The sequence below is a fragment of the Phasianus colchicus genome, chromosome 17, assembly GCF_987193195.1.
Source record: "Phasianus colchicus chromosome 17, bPhaCol1.hap1.1, whole genome shotgun sequence".
Taxonomy (NCBI): Eukaryota; Metazoa; Chordata; class Aves; order Galliformes; family Phasianidae; genus Phasianus; species Phasianus colchicus.
Genome location: NC_143452.1, coordinates 11,709,722 through 11,730,843, shown reverse-complemented (window position 1 = coordinate 11,730,843; position 21,122 = coordinate 11,709,722). Strand labels below are relative to the sequence as shown.

General features: G+C 41.9%; 1 long non-coding RNA gene across 1 annotated transcript in view; it reads right to left on the bottom strand.

Moving 5' to 3' along the window:
* Positions 1-14,888: 14,888 nt before the first annotated feature.
* The window catches only part of LOC149915635 (uncharacterized), a 157,780-nt gene continuing 151,546 nt past the window's right edge, over positions 14,889-21,122 (bottom strand). Inside the window, exon 3 of the long non-coding RNA XR_016471868.1 lies at positions 14,889-16,480. This is a non-coding gene — a long non-coding RNA (uncharacterized LOC149915635). The remainder of the gene's footprint in view (positions 16,481-21,122) is intronic.

Sequence of the window (21,122 nt, the reverse complement as noted above, 5' to 3'; positions counted from 1 at the left end):
AGCATAAAGTTGCAGGTGAGCAAAGGCCAGTTTCCATTTCATGTTAATTTTGCTACAGAAAGCTTGTCCTGCTACCCAGCTCCAGGGTTACTATGCTCAGAACCTGTTAATTTTCTGATTTCCTTTGACCATATAAGAAGAAGAAAGCAAAACCAAAAGGAGAGAGATGTCTCAGAGGGGAGAAACAACTGAAGGAAAGAGAAAAAATCAGTTGAGGGAGAGCAGCAGAGGAGATCCAGGGATTATGCACTGTAAAAAAAGCTATGAGCATAGACTTTCATAGCAACTGAAGGGGAAAATATAAAAAGCACAACAAAAAGCCCTGTCTCCTGTGGTGAAACTTCACTGAAATGCTATTAAGGATAAATCTTTTATTGTATTGTCCTGCAGGCAGTCTGGTAAAAACTGTATTCTCAGCATAAATGAACTCTCCCATTATAAAATAGGAAAAAATGTCTGCTTTCAGGACTGGCTCTGTAATGGCTGCTGAGATATCCACTGGGGATATTTAGGAGCTGTAGCAAGTAGGAGTAGGCCCAGATATTTCCTGCTGAAATAAGAAGGTCTTCTGAATGAGCAGACACATCAGATGTGTTTGCAACCAGCTTCCCATGGGCTACCAAAGGACTGCAGTTCACATAAAGGATTTAGCCCAGGGAGAGCATTTAGTGAGGAAATAACTCCCTCTGCTCCATGGTTTGTCAGGATCTCTTTTAATTGGCTCTCCGGCTGAGAGATAAGGAAAAACACTGGCCAGGTTAGCCCTGGGGGAGTTACAGCAAGGACAGATTTAACCCCAAAGTGAGAAAAGGGTTTTCAAAAGGAAAGGGAAAAGTTTTTAAAAACGTTGGTCCAGAGCAGGAAGTCTCTATTTTGAAGAGACAGTGACGCAGTGGGCTTCTGATTGAGCAGCCCTTCTCCAACAACCATCACTGAGAACAGCCAGAGGCCCCTGAGTCACCATCACTATGGCAGCTGCTATAAGCAGGACATGGACATGTGAATGAGGACTCAGACAATCAGCACATCCCACCAAAGCAGAGCCATTTCAGCCACAGAAGTTTGCCTTTTTTCCTTGCTTGCACAGTCCTTGCTGGTTTGTTACATTTCTGATGTAGCACTGCCCTCAGAACTCACATGCATGTCTTCTAACCTCAGCAAAGCTCTCACCAGTCAGCCAACTTGTAATTTTAACAGAGATTTGCAGGCCAGATCTTAAAACAGTTTAGAGGTGCCATTATGTGTGTAAGGTCTGTGTGTGGTGAAACAGTCGACCATCAACTTGATAATGGTACTGTTTGCATGCAAATCATGGCCACCAGATACACAGATGCACATCTGCTGTGTGCCAACCTCGGCTGCATGTAAAATGACAGGCTTGCTATTTCAGGTCTATCTGGCTGCAGGAATGAAAACTCATCTGAGAAAGCACAAAAAAACGCACTAAAAATGTTCTTGGGGGAGATTTCTGCTTCAGATTCAGCCATTTTTTCTGAGACCAACAGGCCAGATAAATATTGCGTCTTTGCCACCATAGCACCATCCTAGTTTCTGTGCCAAGTATCTCCTCACACCTCCTGAGCTTCTCCTGTGTCACCGTTCTGAAGTTCTTTGGAAAAAGCAATTCCCTAAAGATCCTTCTCAGCCAGAACATTTATTGCAGCCCAGCTGGCAGTACCTGCTGCATTCCCCACCTGGATCACTCTGCCTCTCTGCTTCCCCCAGGGCAGCCCTGCTTCTGGGAATGGCCACATATCAGAATCTCAGATGATGTTTTGGAGACTGCATTTACAATCTTGTGTCCATTACTTTCTGAAACTGCAAAAATTTCTGCTCGTGTGCATTATTATTCAGTAGCAGCTCATGCTTAGGTTGGAAGTACACTTTAAGCACAGGTGGAAGTGTTCAGTCTCAGTCTTCAAACGCACAACAATATAAACTTACACATTTCTGTACATATGAGACTGTCCTTAAACCTCCTTTTATAGTTATAAAATATTATTCTAATTAAAGCTGTTCACATAGTTTTGTGCTTTATTTTGCTTTTCTCTCATCTTGAACAGCAAAAATCATTTCTATACCTAGCTTCATTTTTAGAAACACAGTAGGGATGGCAAGGAGGGATGCTGGGTACACCAGAACCAGGAGTTTATAACCCATAGCAAATTCCCCGCAGGAGCCGAATTTAAACGTATTTTTCTTGATTTGGTATGATTAATTCTGATGCCAGGTGGTTCGTGGTACCTTTCCTCAGAATAAATCTATGAGAATTGCAGACACTTGTTTCAAAATGATTGTTCAAAGTGCAGAGCACCAGGAAAGCAGGCCAGGGAGTAAGAGATGATGCAGATAGGTGGCTGTGATTTCCAACCTTTTCTTTCTCTTTTCTCCCTTCTTTCCTCTCCCTGCCTCAGCTGAGCCTAGTATTAGCACTGATGGCTGTGATTCACCATGTGTCAGACGCCCTGGGGAAAAGAGAGGGAGGGAAGAGAAAGCACCGCCAGTCAGACTAGGAAGAAAACATTGCTTTCCTTTTGATTTAGAATCTTTGTTCCCATCAATTCTTTGCAATTTTAACTCAATTCGGAAGTGGTAAAACACAGTATTGCCCCAAAACTCACAGTATATAATCTGTAGTGGGGTGTCAGTGGCAACCGGAAGAAAGCATCACTAAGTTCCAGCAACTGATGGTGTCAGAGTGTGGCAATGGTCAGGTGGCAATGCTGAGCTTGTAGGTCTTCCTAAGAGTCTGCATCTTCTGTGTGGATGTGACATGGAGATGGGGAGTTGTCGTTTCATGTAAATTTCTGGGGCTTTTGAGGGACATCATACAATCAAAAGACTTGGCTCACTCACTCCATCTGGCTAGAATACTGCGTCTTCCTTTCCCTGCCGGGCAACCTTTGTGGAAAGCCTTTTCCCAAGTGACAAAATGGAGCATCAGCAAAGTACTCAGAGTATGAACATTTTTTGCCCGTTTTTCTGTGGCCATCCACTGGAGAATTCTTTCTCAAATGACTTTTAGGAAGCAGAGACAGCCTTGCTATTGTGCAACAAATACTAACTTGATTCTGGGATCTCCAGGAAACTTAGATGGCTTCCAGTTCTCCCAAAACTTAGGGTTGAGCCTAGTTGTAAAAGATACAGGCTTTTGCTGGCTCAATTTCCAATGGAGTTATTAGCATCAGTTATAAAACTGCCACAGTTGTGTCTTTATGCCCTCTAAAAATTATACAAATTTTCCATCCTTCTTTGCCGGTATGTTTGGAGATGCCATCTTCTCCTTGTTTTCTTCCATGTTTATTACAGAAGAGCTGTCTAAAGCACCAGCAGTATCTGAGGTTTCAATGTGGCTTGATAAAACTGCAGATTGCTGAGCTGAATTCATCAGTATATGATTCACATATAATGGAGGTACATGCAGCACCAAGCATTAAGGGATCATTTATTCCAGGCTACAGATAGGATTCAGCTTGTGAAGTTACCAAGAATTTTTCTAGTGATACGGGTGGGAGAAGTTAAGTCCCAGGGTGCCAGAGGGAAATTGTAGTAAAGCAAACTTCATGTCTGTAAGAACTTGAGGCACAGGAACCAAATTGGCAGCTCTCCTCTGACTCGGTCTGTTCTCAGGAAAACTTTCAGATACTTTCAGACACACATTTGGTCCCTTTGTGCTAAAGTAGTGCTAGAGCACACATGAGAATTTTGGATTTGCCCCGATGAAATCACTATTATGAAAAGAATCTTTTTGATTCGGTCAGAATTAATTCATTGAAAAAAACCTCGAGTTTAACTGGAAAATACAGGCTCGGATAGGTGGAATATCCTTTGAAAGTTACACAAGGGTATTTTTTCCCCTCTACTTATATCTAAGATGTATTAACAGAAGCATATGGAGGAGATCAAATATACCTTGAAACAATGGATGTATAAATCTGTGGACTGAACCTCTTTTGAATACTGGATAGGAGAGGAAGAGAGGGAATGTAAAAATATAGAGATCATTTACTGAGGGGATATAACACTGAAAAGCTACAGTGGTTCTAGGATCTTCAATATTTTATAAGAGGAAGCTTAAAGTTATTTTAATAAACCACTGAGGCCAGTTCTTAAAAAATGTAAATGTACAACTGTGCGCAAAATCTGCATATGCAAATCATCGCAATTGGGCAAGCAAATCAGATAATTGCATGCAAATATGCCTACTCACTCTGTGCCTGTGTCTACAATGGTAGTAACTGTGCATGCAAATTAGGTACACATTTTGTACACATAAAGGTGCAGCTTAAATGGCATATGGCATGAAAATATGGCATATAATGTAACAAAAGAGGGAGAAGGAAATAGCAAAGGATGCAAAGTTAGCAGTAAATAATAATATGGAGCGTACACAAACACACACACATGAATCAATAAACATGGGATTAAGAAAAAGAAAATACATGGGTCTTTTGAGAGCTTAAGGAACTGGAATGGCACATGACGAGTGGAGTGGGCGTCCATCCAAAGCTAACACAGCTTCCCAGCAGACCGAGTGCCCATTCAAAGCACAGGCTGAGTAGGACTTCACCAAGCCACACCAAATTCTTGCTCATTTGATCCAGTGTCCCTTGCCTTGAAGGGAAGATGGAGTTCCATCACTCAGGCTTACAGAGGTAGAAGGCTCAGTCACAGTGTCAGCAGTAGTGCCAAGTGAACGTCAGATGTGGTGGTGGTCTCTTGTGATGCACGGATGCATGTCTTCAAGGAAAAAGGCTTTATAACTCTTTTGTCTCTCAAAGTATTGATTTTGCTTCAACTACCTTTCCTTCTGCTTGGGAACTAACCAATATAACTTCACTGCCTTTTTCCATTGGGCTTATTTGGATTCAGACTGCATTATAACGAGATTGCTGGCAGAAAGGATGGATGGATAGATGGATGGATGGATAGGATTCTAACCTCAACTGTATCCTTGAACTTAAAATCTGTGTTATATCTTTAAAGCACTCAGACCTTTAGCTCAGTTGTTAGCAGATTAATGAGATGCACAGACTGACATTTTATTTGAAATTTTCCAGGCAGAGAAACATAAAGTGCTCAGCGTGAAGAGCAGACTGAGTAGCGATGACAGCATGCCCCCTCAATCACTCCAGGCTTCAGCATGCTCACAGATATGAAACAATGAGCAGAAGTTGGAGAATGGAATAAAAAGTGTTGATTAAATTTTGATTCAGTCCTTTTTATGCATGCGATTCTAAATTTGTGCCACACTCAAACAGCCATTAACGTTAGAGATTACTGACCACTTGGAGCCTTTGGGATTGGGCTCGTGGTACTCATACTATCAAAGACCTGTGTGAAGAGGGCACACAATGCAAAAACATCTTAATGATCCAGAGACAGTCACAAAAGTCAGACTTGCCAGCTGAAACATCATTGCACAGGAAACTGATGTGACTGCATAGAGGATTTGGATGGAAAGTAGATAGATGTCCAGTTTCTTGTCTCCAGTTTTTTCAATGTTCTTGTTGTCTGGTTTTCCTTTGCATCTCAGAAACCTAGGCAGGGTTTCGCCCTTGCTCAGATAGCTCCACAGATTCACTGAACAGCCCCACCATGGGGGTTTTCTGGCTGTTCTATTTCATGAACTCAGTGCACATCCCTGGAGCCCCTTGAGGAAGGCTGTAGAGGATGGCACTTTGGTGGAGAATATAGGTAATGAAAAGAAGGGCATGGCTTGGGGAACCAGTTAGGCATCTTGCTGTCACCTACACTGAAAATAAATATATTTTTTCTGTATCTGTGCCCTCTTTCTCATTGTTTTATTTTTCAAATGCAGTACTTCTCTAGAAATTGGAGGCAGAAACTGTGCTGAGGTTTCTGTCATGCACAGCTTGGCTCTGTCCATCTTGTGCTACCTTGAAATGAGCAGCCACTTTCACTTATGGATAACATCCTAGTGGTCTGCTGTTTTATTCTGATCAACACAAGGTTTTAAAGTTTTAAATTCAGCTTTGGATCAGGATCAAAGCATATATTTTCCCTTACAGATCTGTATGGCCTTACATGCTGGAACAACAAAAATTTGGAGCAACTCCACACACACAGAGTATGAGTGCCCATGCACACATTGAGAGAGCATTCATTTTTCAGTACATACCTGGGCTAAACTGTTTTCAGAAAGGAGGAAACTTAGCACTTAATGGATTTTGACCAAACTTCAAGTTAGTTTGGAAGCACATTCTGACATGCAGCATTAAAAACACTACTGGAGCTGCACTCAGAGAATTGGGAACAGACCAGGGTTTTTATTTCCCTTCCAACTGCAGCCTGAGTCTTTTGAGGCTTACTCTCATACCCAGTAGAGTAGATGAGAAACTCTCCATTGGATTCAGGAGGAATTGGACAAATCAATACTGTAAGTTTTCTCTTAGGAGCAGTTATATTGGTCAAAATAAATATTTCCCAAGTAGAACAAGTCTATTTTAAACCCTTTCCTTCCCCTAACAAAACAAAAATATTTCTCCTCAGAACTGCTCAGATGTGTCTGTTAGTGAAAGCACACACTGAAGCAGGGGATGGCTTCCTGGACAGTACCAGCATGACTTGGAAATATTTCTTAAGAGACATATTGAGCATCTTTGACAGAGTTTTGAGTGTGGGCGCTTTGTCTCCACTGACAAGCTAAACTTATTTATTTCTGTCAAAAGTAACATTCAGAGTTCAACTCTTCTGAGCAGCCATACGTGATAAAATTTCCCTTTTAACAAAAAATTAAAATAACATCAGGTGAACTGTGGGCTATATCCAGCTTGTTCCTTTCTCCCTTTCCATGAGGAGGAACTGGGGACTTCCTGGCTGACAAATAGATTTCAGCTTCTGGAAAGATGCTGAAATGAAAGAATCAAAGCATTTGTAAGCACACAGAAGATAACAAGGAAATAAGCATGAACACATGTACACTTACTGGGAAGAGACTGCATCAAACCAAGCTCATTTCTTTCCATGACAGGAATAGAGGAGAAATGGTTGTCATGGCTTGATTTAAGCAAGTCTTTTGACTCTGACTCACAAGACGTTTTTATAGGCAAGCAAAGAATCTCGCTCTTAATGAAGCAGCTCAGCAGTGGGTGCAGTCAGAGTTAGTGAGACACAGCTGCAGCAATCACAGAATCACAGAATCACAGAATTGCCAGGGTTGGAAGGGACCTCAAGGATCATGAATCTCCAACCCCCCTGCCACATGCAGGGCCACCACCATTCCACCTAATGCTAGACCAGACTGCCCAGGGCCCCATCCAATCTGGCTTTGAACACCTCCAGGGACGGGGCATCCACAACCTCCCTGGGCAGCCTGTTCCAGTACCTCACCACTCTCTCTGTAAAGAATTTCCCCCTGACATCCAACCTAAATCTCCCTTCCCTCAGCTTAAAACCATTTCCCCTTGTCCTGCTGTCACTCACCCTTTCAAAGAGTTGATTCCCCTCCTCTTTGTAGGCTCCCTTTATGTACTGAAAGGCTGCAATGAGGTCACCCCGCAGCCTTCTTTTCTCCAGGCTGAACAAGCCCAGCTCCCTCAGCCTGTCCTCATAGGGGAGGTGCTCCAGTCCCCTGATCATCTTTGTGGCCCTCCTCTGGACCCTCTCCAACAGCTCCCTGTCTTTCTTGTACTGGGGGCTCCAGACCTGGACGCAGTATTCCAGATGGGGCCTCACAAGAGCAGAGTAGAGGGGAACAATCACCTCTCTGTCCCTGCTGGCCACCCCTCTTCTGATGGAGCCCAGGATCCCATTTGCCTTACGAGCTGCAAGGGCACACTGCTGGCTCATGTTAAGCAATGACAGCACCAACAGTCTGGGGTGGCAGGAAAGGCAACTGCTATCACAGGGGATAGATAAGCAGTGAATCCCCTCAGCACACAGTGGAAGCCTTCTGCAGAAATACAGTTTCCATGTGCTAAGAGCAATTTCTAGAAAGTAGAAGTTAACAGATTGGTCTTAATTGTTTGCAATTGGGCAGCCATAGGAACTCTGAAAAACATTGCTGGATAAACCTTCCCATGGTCTTCATAAACTTAAAAAGATGATAATAATAATGCTAATAATGATGATGATAGTAATAATAAAAACAATAATAATAATTAATAGTAATAGAACGTTGCAGTTGAAGTCGAGTGCCGAAGTAGGGTTAAGTATTTGCACAGCTCTGTTGCCCAGGGGCCAGAAGAAGTTGGGGTCAACTAACGTTCATTATGCACCAACATCTCTTCATTTTGATCTGAGCATGTGGCAGACATCTGCAATGAAAAATGCATGTGCACAAGCTCCAGAAGTAACTGATGTACTCAGTGTCACCCAGTTATCATGGATTTAATGAAATCTAGGTTAAATCCCCTATGAGATCGGGGAACAATGCCTCTTCTCTTCATCACAAATCTCAAGCTTGCTAGCACTGAGTGAAAGACGAAGTGCTGTGTGCTTTACAACCCGTTCCAAGCCCTTGTGGGATTAGTTAATTATTCTTTGCCATAATTAAGGCAAAAACAATTGATATAAGAATCTCAATTTGTTTATAGTGTGAGGATTCCCTTCCCCCAAGGCTGGAGAAAGCTACAAATATATTTATACTCCAAAGCTGCTGTTCTCCAAAGGGAGATTGTTCTGCTTGGCTGAGAATGAAAGCCATATCGTCGCTGTGGCAGGTATGGCTATATTAAGGCAGCAGTTGAGGGCCCTCAGGAGTTTCTTCATTACACTTTGGAACAGCTTCATTCTTCAAGGACTGGCATCAAGCCAATTAGTCCTATAGGAAGACTGATGTTTTAACTAGACACATCCATCTACGCTGCAGCTTTCTAAATACACTGTTTTCTAGGTATGCACTGCATGCCCATTTCTATTTCTCATTTTCTACAAAGGTCAAAGGACACCTGCGATTTTTGTTCAAGGCAGATGTTCCAGGAACCTGGAAAGCATGTGACTGAAAATCAGACATTGTCTTTCGTGTATTAATTACCTACAGCATTCACTGAGGGACAAGCGAGATCTAAAATTATTATTTGGCCTTTCACCCACTAATCTATCACAGATTTAAGGGACTAGAAGCATCCTGTGAGATCCTGCTCAGAAAATCTAGCCAGAAAAAAAAAAAAAAAAAAGAAAAAAAAAAAAGTAGCATCTCAGGAACCTGCAGGCACTGAGAAATGAGAGCAAAACTGTACAGTGGCCAAAGTAATAAAGGCAACCACCTACATAAAAGCCACGTCTCCAGAGGCATGACTCTGGACATGTTTGTTCTAATGTGCTGTGGAAGGACAGTCACCCGGCTGCAGCCTACATCCCTCCTTCCCTGCACTGCCATGATGCAGGCACAACCTGACGCATCCTCTGAGCGCGCCCATTGCTGCTGCCTGCTGTGAGGAGCTCCTCTCAGTGGCTTTCTCTCCAGTGCTCTTAAGGTCTATCAGCTTTTCACCTTCCCACCTGTGTGTTACGACCTCATACAAAACTTGTGTGCTGGGCAAGAGGGAACCTGAGAGACTGTTTTCTCTCTGCTGACTGTGCGTTCCAGCAATGAACATAGACTGCTCCAGGTTTATTGGGAATGGGATGTTCCTATTCTCAGCAGCACTTTAGCAAGAAAGCTGCCTTTGTCAGCCTGCACTGCAGCAAGCAAATGGGAGAGAATGGCCCCAAGATCCTAAGTCCTTCCTGACACACATTAGCTGTAAATGTGAGCCTCTGTATGCTCAAACGTGGGGCAAAGTTACCTTAGAACAAACAAAAATAGTTAATAATCAGAGCATCCCACAGAGTTTGAGATCTACAGTAAGTACTACAGAGATGTTTTTAAAGTGTTCTAATCGTATTATAAAAAATAGTCCTGTACTGTACTCAGTATTGAGTGTATAGAAGCTGGCTGCAGATTGTAACTGGGTTTCTCTATTATAAGTATTACAATAATGTTATAAGCATTACGATAATTAAAGCAGCTACTCCCTAAGTGACGTTCTCTATCATCTCTTTGGTAATTAATTTCCCCACTAAGGTGCAGCCTCTGCTTCTTCAGAGAAGCACAAAGGTGGTGGGGACACAGTTCTTGTTCCTGAAATACACCAAAGCTGCTCTGCCAAAGCCGGGAGGAGGTTTCTGCTGACTGCATGTGCAGCCCCAGCAGATGAAGCAGGGGTCATGCAGGGCAGCGTGCCTGCCAGGCTCTTCAGAGTGAGAATGAAGGCTGTGCTGCCATTCCTTCCTCTAGGAGTAGTCTGAATGCTCTGAAATCCTAAGAGGGCAAATAACCCTGAATTTTCACAGCTCTCTTTTGGAGGTACCAAACTCCAGACTGTCACAGTATATATCATCTAGGCCATTGCACCTACACAACTCAGCTGCTTTAATATTGTATGTTGAAAGGGAAAGGTCTTGTATGCACAGGCACCTAAGGAGGGTTAAACAGTACCAAACTTCAGATGTCTCCATCTGATCTGCTTGGCTGGACTTCCTTTATAGTCAGTGGGCAATCACACTTGTGGTGTGATTCATCCAATCTCTTTCAGTAGCCAGCTGCCAGTCAAGGTGACTATCACCTTTAAAGTGTCTCTTCTCTGCACTGAGTACAAAAGAAGTTGAAAAGACCGTTTCACACAGAGATGTCTACATTGTGGACATCTCCAAACAGGTGAGATGAATCCCAGACAGAATATATGAGCAAAGGGAAAATTACAAAGCTGAGAAATTGCTGCAAAGCATTTAGCAGCACCCTATGAATTTCTTTTTGTTACATGTCTGCCATGGAATGATCAAACTACAGTTCTGATGTAATCCTAATGTACTGCCTGTCTTCTGCTTTAAATGCAGTTTTCAATTCTCACAAAACACTTTCTTCACATGGTTAGTCCTTACAGGATAAAATATTAAGGTAGAAGAAGAGGAGAGGGTATTATCAAACAAACTACTTTTTTTTGCAGTGTATGCAGTAAGATGGAAAAGCTAATTTGTATCATAATAGCATGTCTTGGAAGAAGAGATGGGAACATTTATCCTTCTGGTTTTGCACAAATGCAAAGTCCTCAGTCATCCTGCAGCAATGTCTGACTTTTAAATCATTTACATTTTCTCCCTTTGTGTGTGGCACTGTTATAGGAATTGCAGAACCACGGTGCTTATCCCCTGGATGTGTCATACGTTATTTGGCTGCAAAAAATTAAAATAGCTACTTCCTGAGTGGCATTATCTATCATCTCTTCGGTAATTAATTTCCCCATCAAATGTTGACCATGAGTTTACAATTTAAAAAAAAAAAAAAAGCAATTTGGAGAGGAGACAACCCGCAATGGTTGGATGAGCTTTTGAGCACTTTGTAATTGAAGGCCTTGCTACTTGCCAAAGCGTAGTCTGAGTGGCTTTCCAGAGGTGATGTCAACAAAACTTTCACGGAGATGACTGCTGTCAAGAAGAACAACCTCGTTAACCTTCAGTCCGTCCCAGGGCTGTCTGCACTACTCGGCACGGAAAGCTATCAGAACAGTGCCAACCTATTTCTTACCCGTCACAATTCAAATGACTTAAGTCCCATGAGGGCCATCTCTTTTAATTAGTCACTAGTTCCACTGTCAGGTATTTTGTTCACACAACTGTGTGAAGGAATGAGGATTAACTCATTTCCCCAGTAATTACTGGTTAACATCAGTTCTGTCCCTCCTCTTCTGTGATGGCACAGTCTGCTCTCCCAGAGCAGTGAGTCCCTGTTTCCAGCAGCACAAAGAAGCTCCTTTCTGGAGAGGTGCACACTACTAACTTTTCTGCATGCTTCTGGTAAAGATGTTCTCCTCTGTAGGGGCATACATCTGAATTCACCACTGGTCACACACGTTGTCTTCACCTGCTTTAAAGCACCTGCCTCTTGTTTACTCAGTGTTGTATCTCAGCATAGGAAGCTCCGAGGTTCAGAGCTTACCTTCTTTTATTTGTTTGCTGATATAAATATTTCTTCCAATGTTTACCCAGCTTATGTAAGCTCTTATAATTATCTCAGCATTAGCTGACATAATTTTTTTGTCTGCTCACTTTTGTCTATACAAGTTCATGTGTGCTGGGCTGCGCTGCTGGCATCCGCTCATCGGGGTGCACCCTAAGGAAGGTGGAAACTTGAATACTGATAGAAGGATGTTTCCTTAGTGTTGTTCCTCCTGGTTCTTAGTTCTTTAAAGTCCGTGCAGCTTACTCCAGGGATATTTTAATAACATGAGTTTCTTCAGCCTTCTAATCACTCTTTGATTTTACAGAACTCTGTATTCAATTGCAAGTCTCACGATATTTCACAGGTTTTCTTTTTTAAAGCCCCAGCTGCTGAATTCAGGCATTGCAAAATGCTCTCATCTTTCATTTTAAAAAATTCATCTTCTTGTTCTTATGTCTGTGGAAAGGAGCCTGAAAACATGAAGCCCCTGTAGAGCTCCAGAGAGAGAAGGCCAATAAAAGGAATTCAAAGAATATTATTTTAAGCCAATCTCATGATTTCTTTTTCCCCAAGGCCTGGCTCATGATTTTTGAGAACTGGCATTTGGAAATGCTGGAAACATAAAACTCTTAGTAGGGAACAAGGAGAGTTACTAAGAAACATGAAGAGAGAGAAGATTTATTCACTAAAATGTGAGCATTAAAGAATTGAAGAGGGAGCCTTGTTAAAGGCTAGCAAAATTCTATTACTCTCATACTCAGCAATTCTCCTACACAGTCCCTGGTGACTTCAAGGTGCATCATTTTATTACCCTTAATTTCACCAGCAGCTTGATGGTTTGAATGCGGTAAAGTCATTTGGCTTGATATCTTTTAACTAAAACAATCAGGTCAGAGGACATCAAATAGAACATTGCTGGTCTGGTTTATTTTACCCCTACCAAGAATCCTTGTGGCTTACCTTGCTATGCAAAAGCATTTTTTCCCCATCTTCAGGAGAAGTTCATTTTTATGATTTAAAAACAATTATGGAATTCATTTGTTTTTTAAAAACCATCCTAAAAGTAGGCTGTTTTATAGAAGTCTTTCTTTTTAAATGAGCTCTACTATCAAAACTTATCATAGGGCCTTTGTTGACCTATTTAAAGATGTCCAAAGAACTTAAGTATTTATCATGTTAAGTAAATACCAAATCTTTATCATAGTTAAACTCCAAGAAAAGGAACAACTTTGTCTACCCACACTGATGGATATGTTACATGTATATGCCTCGAGATCGATAGACCAGATGTTGCAGATATAACAGAATCAGTCTGTTTACTGAAATTCAGTAAGATGTTTTCCATTCTTTGGATACTGAAAATCCATAGCATATCTTACATTCTCCCACTAAGATAAAATATTTCAATATTATCTCTTACCCATTCATCAGCTGAAGTGGGGAAAATTCACATTTTTTCTCTTACATCAATGCAGACTTTGGACTCTAGGTAGTATATCCTGAATAGATGAAATGGGAAAGCAAGTAGCTGCAAAGGAGCTGATGTTGAGTCAGAAACAGAGAAGGCCTGGCTTGCTTGCCTGTGTCAGACTAAGGTAGAGACTCAAGCACTTTCAAACCCACAAATGAAAAATTACTCAGGCAATTGCTTGGGCCTGAATACAGCTACCGGAAGGCTCAGAAAATGAAAAATGAATCCAAGATTTCTCTACCCAAGATCTTTCTATAAAATGGCAGGCATTTGTATGCCTAAAATTGCCTGCCTAGCCTTTTCAAATAAACTATGAAAAGTAAAAGAACATGCAGAATAAAGCAGCTGGAAATATAAGAGACTGCTCGTTTAGCTCTTGTGATCACACTGTGTTTTGTATGCACAGCTGCCCCAGCAGTTTCCCCATCAGATGTGCTGCTGCATTTGTGCATTTATGCCGAAGACAACAAGCTGCAGAAGATTCAAATGAAGATGCTTAAGAGGATTTAAGGGAAGTGCTGCAACACAAGTTGTGTTTGACTGCTTGAATTACATTTAATCTGGCTCCCCCAGAGATAATAATACTAATATAATATGCTGTAAAAGGGAGTTTAAAAATCTTAAATTGAATCGGTATGTTTACTATCAAAGTGGCTGTGTGGAGTGCATGGTACAAAGTTTTAATACTTTCAGCAGGCAAGTCATACATCTTGTCTAGACACCGGGGAAATTTTCAGACACAAAATTATTTTAAATGCTAAAACAAATAATGCAGACTTTACCTCACATCCCTAGCAGATTGTGGAATGTCATTTACTTTAAATTTGCAGCCAGACATCACATAGCCAGAGAAATTGCCTGTATGAAAAATAGGCTGACACTTATCACTGCATTCCAGTGGGACCAGGCAGTGATGTCAGCGCTCTCTGTCTCTCCCAGACAATTGAGCTTCCTCCAAATCAATAAAAACAAGGTTTATTGGTATGTTTGCTTTATCACACTTGAGCCACTTTCATCGTCCCAGTGACAAAGTCTTCACAAATTGAATCATTAAACACAGTAATTGTGTTTCAAATACATTTTAGAGAGGAGGAAGGGAAGAGAGTATAAAAGAATATTCACTGCAGTATTTATGGCTGCAGAATTTAGATTTGTTACAGTTTGCTGTACCTATATTCTATTTTTCAATATGAAAAAAGGAGCAGGGGTGGGGGCGGAGGAGGGACTCCAGTAAGTGGAATAAACAGTTGCACTCCAATTCAGACCAGCTAAGCTTTTAATATTTTGCTGAGGGAACGTTATATAAGGAATTTCTCAACAGATCCTTACACAAAATGTCAAACTTATTTTAAAATTATTTCTTAAAAATAGATGGGCTTAGGGGGAAAAAAAAAAAAAGGCACCCTGGAGTCAGGATCTAAGGACTGTTACCATCCTTGTGGTTAAAATAATTCCTTCCTCGGTGTTGCTCAGTCCCTTACGCAAGCCTGTAAACTCATTTCGCCCCAGCACTCTTTAAATCTTTGTCGCTCTTTGCATATGTGGTTGCAATTTACATGCCACCCACATTTAAAGAGGTATTGACATTTTCAAGTCGGCTATTTTAGCCCCTGGATTTAAAATGGTATCAATCACACTTTATTTCCTCACTCTGGAGCTCAGGCCTGTGCTTGCCGCACACCCAGCTCTCTCCGCAGCACGAGAGAAAAAAAGCCATCTGCATCCCAGCAGCCCTCCAGCTGGCTGCCAGGCCCGGGTTATTGAACCCCGGTGGGGATGGGGCCGGGTGCCCCCAGCCATGGAGATTTTGGCCTCTCTGTTCTCATAGTTGCTATGCAAACTGAGTTCGTGGCTGTTTGGTGGACGGCCTAGCGAAACACAGGCACCGTTCACAAAACTATCCAGCATTATTCAGCAAAATCGGGTGTGACTGGCGTTCTGGGCGCTGAAGAGGCCTTTGACGAAGCTGGCATGCAAATGGCATTGTTCTGTGCTGAATGGCGGTGACCTGTGCTGGGCAGGGTTAGGTCAGCGGCAGGCCAGGCCGAGGGCTCATAAAAGTCCCACATGCTCCAAGCCCGACTTGGGAGTAAATCGGGGATTCCTCCAGACAATGGCATGTGTGCTTTTGTCTTAGGCAGCAGCCCTCGAGAGCGGGAGGGCCACAGACATGGGCTCGTCTCCAGAGATGTGTGCAGGTTGGGCTGCAAACACCGGCATTCCCCTTTTATTAGGTTTCCTGGGTGAATCAGAGAGCATTTCTCCCTTCCCTCTTCTTATCTTGCTGCATTTTTCGTACTCAATTAGCCTGAAATGGAACATGATCAAGCTCCTAGCTGGAGTTTCCTCCCAGCGCACTGGTATCAGACCTTTCCACACATTATACAAATTGTATTTTATCATCGAAAATTAAATCTAGAAGGCAATGATGTTCAAGTACAGAACACTTAAGAATATACGAGCGCTTCCTCCGCTGCGCCGGCCCTCCAGATGAATGGAGGAATGTCAGTCAGGAGCTGCTGCTCTCCCAGCGGCTCCAAATCACTGCAGGCCCTTCCCAAATCGCACTGAGCGGCCATGGAGCCAGCAGCACGCCTCACACAGCAGGAGGTCCGCCGTGGTGCTGACAGTCCCTGAGCTCTTACACACCATTTATTCCCTCACACGTGAGTGCAGGATGCTGGAAGGCTGTTTGCTTTAATGCGTGGCTAAGAACAAAAATCAAATGCCTTTCAATGGCATTATTTCTTGCACAGAAACCATCTTGCGTGTGTTCTGATGGAGATTTATTTCTCTAAAGGCATAAAATGGTTGGGGATCCACTTTGATCCTGCCAGTGAAGTGCGGACAGGATTGATGGCCTTCCTGGGTGACCCTTTCTCTTTCTGAGGCTGGTGTTGAGGCAGGAAAAAGTTCACAGTGTGTGCACAGCAGATATTCCACAGGGGCTCCGTAGCACCAATTCTAGAATCACACGTGCCAGGAAGGGTGTCCACCAGCCCGCTCTGCTTTCATCCAAAGCAACCGATGCAGCCAGCAGCTGCAGACCACCTCTGTTCCTGCAACTGGAGGAACAGCAGTAGAGCTATTTTGTTGTCCGTCCTCTAATTCAAAACAAATGCCACCCATTCTCACCAACATAAAACCTTCCTGGAATTGGGAGGGGAAGGATATTCATATATTGTTCATGTGTGTGAAAAAAAATATATAAAATCACCTATGTTTGGGTCATTTCCTCTAATCATATCGAGTAAAACAAATGTAGCAAGCAAACAATTCAGAGACATGGGCTTATTGACAATTAACCTTGCATTTTAAAATGATTGTGGTGCAAATTAATTCAGTCGGCTGTAGGGCTGCCCCAAAATAAGAGTCTGGGTTTGGTAAGTCTGTCAGTGACGGCTCGATTTCCCAGTATATATTTACACTCACATCAAACTTGGTGAGTGGGTTTGCTGTCGAACTTGCAAAGCACAAAGCTGACAGTTTGGTTTGAAGTTCCCCACACGAGGGTCATACAGGAACACTTGAATAGATGCATTTGCTATAGGTTATAGCAATCTTGACAGTAGTGAATGAATGACTGCTCCTAAAAAGTACATCTTGTTCTGACATTATCGCTTCGCTGCATTCTAAAAGTGGCTAAAACAGAGACAGCCTTCCTCATCTTTCCCCAACCCTGCTGCCATTCAGTGTCTCTTCTGGTTCAGCACTCTGTACTTTCAGACTGTTTCCAAGGGGCTATGTAGTTACATCAGTGGGACATGACGCACAGTCGTAGTATGTAAAGCATAACAACAACCTATTTTTCCAGAGAAGTGCTTAGATTATCAAAGCAGTGAAGTATTTTCCCCTCCTGTGTGTCTAAATAACCAATCAATATTCCTGTTTAAATAAATAAAGCTCCCATAATCTGTTGTGTTGCAGCCTTTTTCTATTATAACCAAAGGCAGGAAATGTTGCTGACTTCCATGGGAGCAGCGTTTGCATCATGAGTAACAATAGGTTAAACACAATGTACCAACCCCTGACTTAAACAAAGCTCAGAGACATGCCCACTTAGAAAGCCACGCTGCCTGTGGTGAGGGACAGCTTGGAGAGAACAGCAACAGTGGCAAAAATAAAACAGTCTAAAACAGATATGAAAAATGATGAATTGACTTTGCATGACTATTTTTGCTTAAAATTAGGGCAGGCACTTGAGAACTTTGCTGAATCAGGGCCTTGATGATCGGTATCAGTAATGAATGCAGACATTTGGGAAGGTACGTTTCATTGCTGCCATCATATTTTATTTTTGGAGATGTTAAAGAAAGATATAAAGAAGACATAAAGCAAGTAATTAAATTCCTGTTTAGTGTAATGCAGAGCAAATATTTGCTTCGAGTTTTATGGCATCTTGCAAATCAAAATCATAAATGCAGATGAGCTTTTGTTTAAAAAAGGCAATCTGACAGATCAGCATAAAAGAATAAGAGACTTTGGTTTGGAAGAGAAAAAGAGAACCTTGACATGAACATGAACACACTGGATTAGGTGATACTAAAGGGAATTTGCTGAAGAGGGTAGGGGTTGTCAGGTGCCTTCGCAGCAGCAAACATCCTCTCACTTCTCAAGTTGGTATGGAAGTCAAGAACACAGACTTACTTCAGATAAGATATTTTAAGAAATTTGTTTTATATTTGCTGGTGAAAGTGCTCTGACAGCTTAGCTAAGAGGAATTTGTATTTGAGTGAAACTTGGATTAGATAAGAGTTAAGAGAATACCAGTGTTGGAATGGAACCAGCATTAGACAATGGAAACGAGTTGGTGAACAAGTTACTGGGGAATATTTTCTGCAGCACATTCTTTCTAGTATGAACCTTGCAGAAAGTGAAATCCAAAATGCCAAAACCACCTGTTATGGACACAGGAAAAGTTCGGTTTCCAAGGAGTCCAAATTCATTATTTTCGTTCTTCTTTCTTTTTTCTTTTATTTTTATTAACGCTTTTAGCCCTGTAAATACTTCCTTGAGCTTGACCTAGTCAGAAAGCAAGGGAATACAGAATACTTGTTACAGTTTTCAACAGTATTTTGACGTTTTAGAGGAGGAGGAAATAAAGCTTGGGTCCAGAAAAGCCAGTGCAGTCATGCAGTCATGAGATCCAACATTTGTAGCTTTCCTAAATTCATCCTCCTCTTTCTGCTGAGCTCTCTGTGCTGTACCTTACAGCCAGGCTTTTCTGGCAGAAAAAGGGAAGGCAGCCTGTGGTAGGGGTGTGTTGAGGCACACGGTAATCCAGCCAGAGAACCGTGCCCACAGAGGATTCTGGAAGCTTAAATCAAGAGTTACAGTCTCACATCAGGCTTTTTATAAAATAAGAGACTTACTGCAAAATAAATAAAATGATAAATAAATTTGAGATGGAAACTTTTTTACCTGTCCTGTTCTGAGCAATGTGCACATTGGTTTTTTCACCCTTTTGCTGACATTCCCAAAGCAGAAATCTCAGCTGATATCATTCTGCATTTAACACTCAGGTGCACAAGAAAGAGCAACAAATTCTTCCAATTCTCAGACAAATTAACCCCTTTGTCTTTGCCTCTTAGTTCACTATTGCACATGACAAATGAAAAGGTGAGCTGTGTAAGAAGAAACAAATCAGCATTAATCAGAGCAGCTAATACAATTAAAAGCGGGCAAACAGAACCAGATTAGCTCTGGTGTACATAAGCCCTTCCAATAGCAGAAAAAGGAGATGAAAGTCAAAGACACAAATCCTTCACTGTCTAATCAGAAAGAAGAGCCAGATGATTGCTGCTTTGCTAACTGGAAAAGATCGGTCTTCCCCATGTTTACAGCAACTAATAGCAAACATGCTGATGTATTTTCTGCTGTTTCATGTACAGCCAGGGTTTAAAAGATGAACTAGCATAAGTAATGTACAGAGCAGAGTGTATATTTATAGCTTAAGCACCATCCTTTACCTGGCTGCATGAACTGCACTGACATCATAGTCTTATGAACCTACTCTGCTGCAGATCTCCTTCAATATATCAAGTAACAAAGCTGGTCCATTAAGCATTCCTCTGCTAGCACATGAAATATTCTTCTGACCCCACACAGCGCATAGGTAAGATTCTCCCCTGTAATGTCTTTTAGCATATGGTCAATGGACAGAACCTGGGCGGATTCCAAAGAAATTTGTACTTCCTCAGCTTTTGTCATCTGTAATGCTGCACTACTGTGCCCTGGGGGTAAATAATCAGCCCCATTTTCCTAATGAGGAAATTCATCCAAGGTCACACGGTGAGCTGGTGGTGCTGCAAGGAATGAAAAACAGGTCATGGGTGGGAATCACCTGCTCTTTGCTCTGTGGTTTCATTGCATTCCAGAAACTACATTTATTTAGTATGATAATAAGCCATCACCTGTTGTAACAAGATGATAGCAACCGAAAAGAGGCAGAAATATGTTGAAGCAGTGTGGTAAGCAACAGTAGCTAATAGAAACTATAATAAGGCTAGGGAATTAGGCAGGAGCTAAGCATATTTCTGGAAAAGAGTATTATGGTAAAGTATTACTGATCAAAGCCTGTAGGCCCTAATCCTGCAAGTGCTTCCTTATATGTAGGATCATATTAGTGGAGTCCCATGAAATGCAGTTCGGTCACAAATGATAAGGTTTATATATAATCTCTGTAAACTGCAGCTGTTACAAACATGAAGTTACCGGACGGGGAAGTGGTCTCCAGGAGGCCACTGCTGTGGCCTCTGACTGGATTCAGTATTTTCTATATATATGTTCAAGTTAAATGCAATCAACCTGTTCCAGAGATATAGAAAAACAAGTCCTGGATGTTCTTTATCTTCCCAGATCGAATGATATGAAACATTAGAGATGCTCTGATCATTTTAAATGTTTTGCTGCTTTCACAGAGTCTCATTACATACTAACACGTCATTTGTTATGAAATTATGCATTCACATTTATTTTTGAGAATTAGTATTTCTATATCCTCATGGAGAAGCACAGCTCCTTCAGCCCCAAAAAAGAACCCAGTAATCCATATTCCTTGTGTCTAGCCACAAGTAGGTCATATTTATAAGCTTCCCATCACGTACTGGCTCTGGTGCCTGGAATGATCTTTCAGGTTGCAGGTAAAGCTACATTTAGCTCATGACCCCACTGTACTCAGAGCCTTAGTTTATTAATATAGCTATTATTCTCTTTCCCTCTGGCTTTATTGATTTCCTCTTACTGTGAAATACTGAGGTTATTTTCAAATCTGTCTCACACCAAAAAGCTTGACTTTTCCCACTTGAACCTTCCCTTGACGAGCTCAAAACAGTGATAGAATGAATGGAAAATTGCAATAAATACTGCTGATGTCAGCTGAGACGGCTCACACACGGCCATTTACACACTTGCCTGGATTAAAGCATTCCTGATCTGGGACCACTTTGAGGGTTTCCTACAAACCCAGTGATAAAAATACAGCCGTGTACCTGACTGTGAATAACGAGGCAGCTATGTTGCAGAAGGCTTGTGAATGCTTGCGCTTACTGCATAGGAGGCTTTGAATATCTCAAATGGAAAAATCATGACAGAAAAAGGCAAAAGTCATGTAGACATTAGGGTGGCAGGCAGGAGCAGTTCAGGATTTAAGGGTTGTCCTTGTGCTGGCGTTAGAGGTCACATTCAAAATCCCTGTCTCAGGGAAGA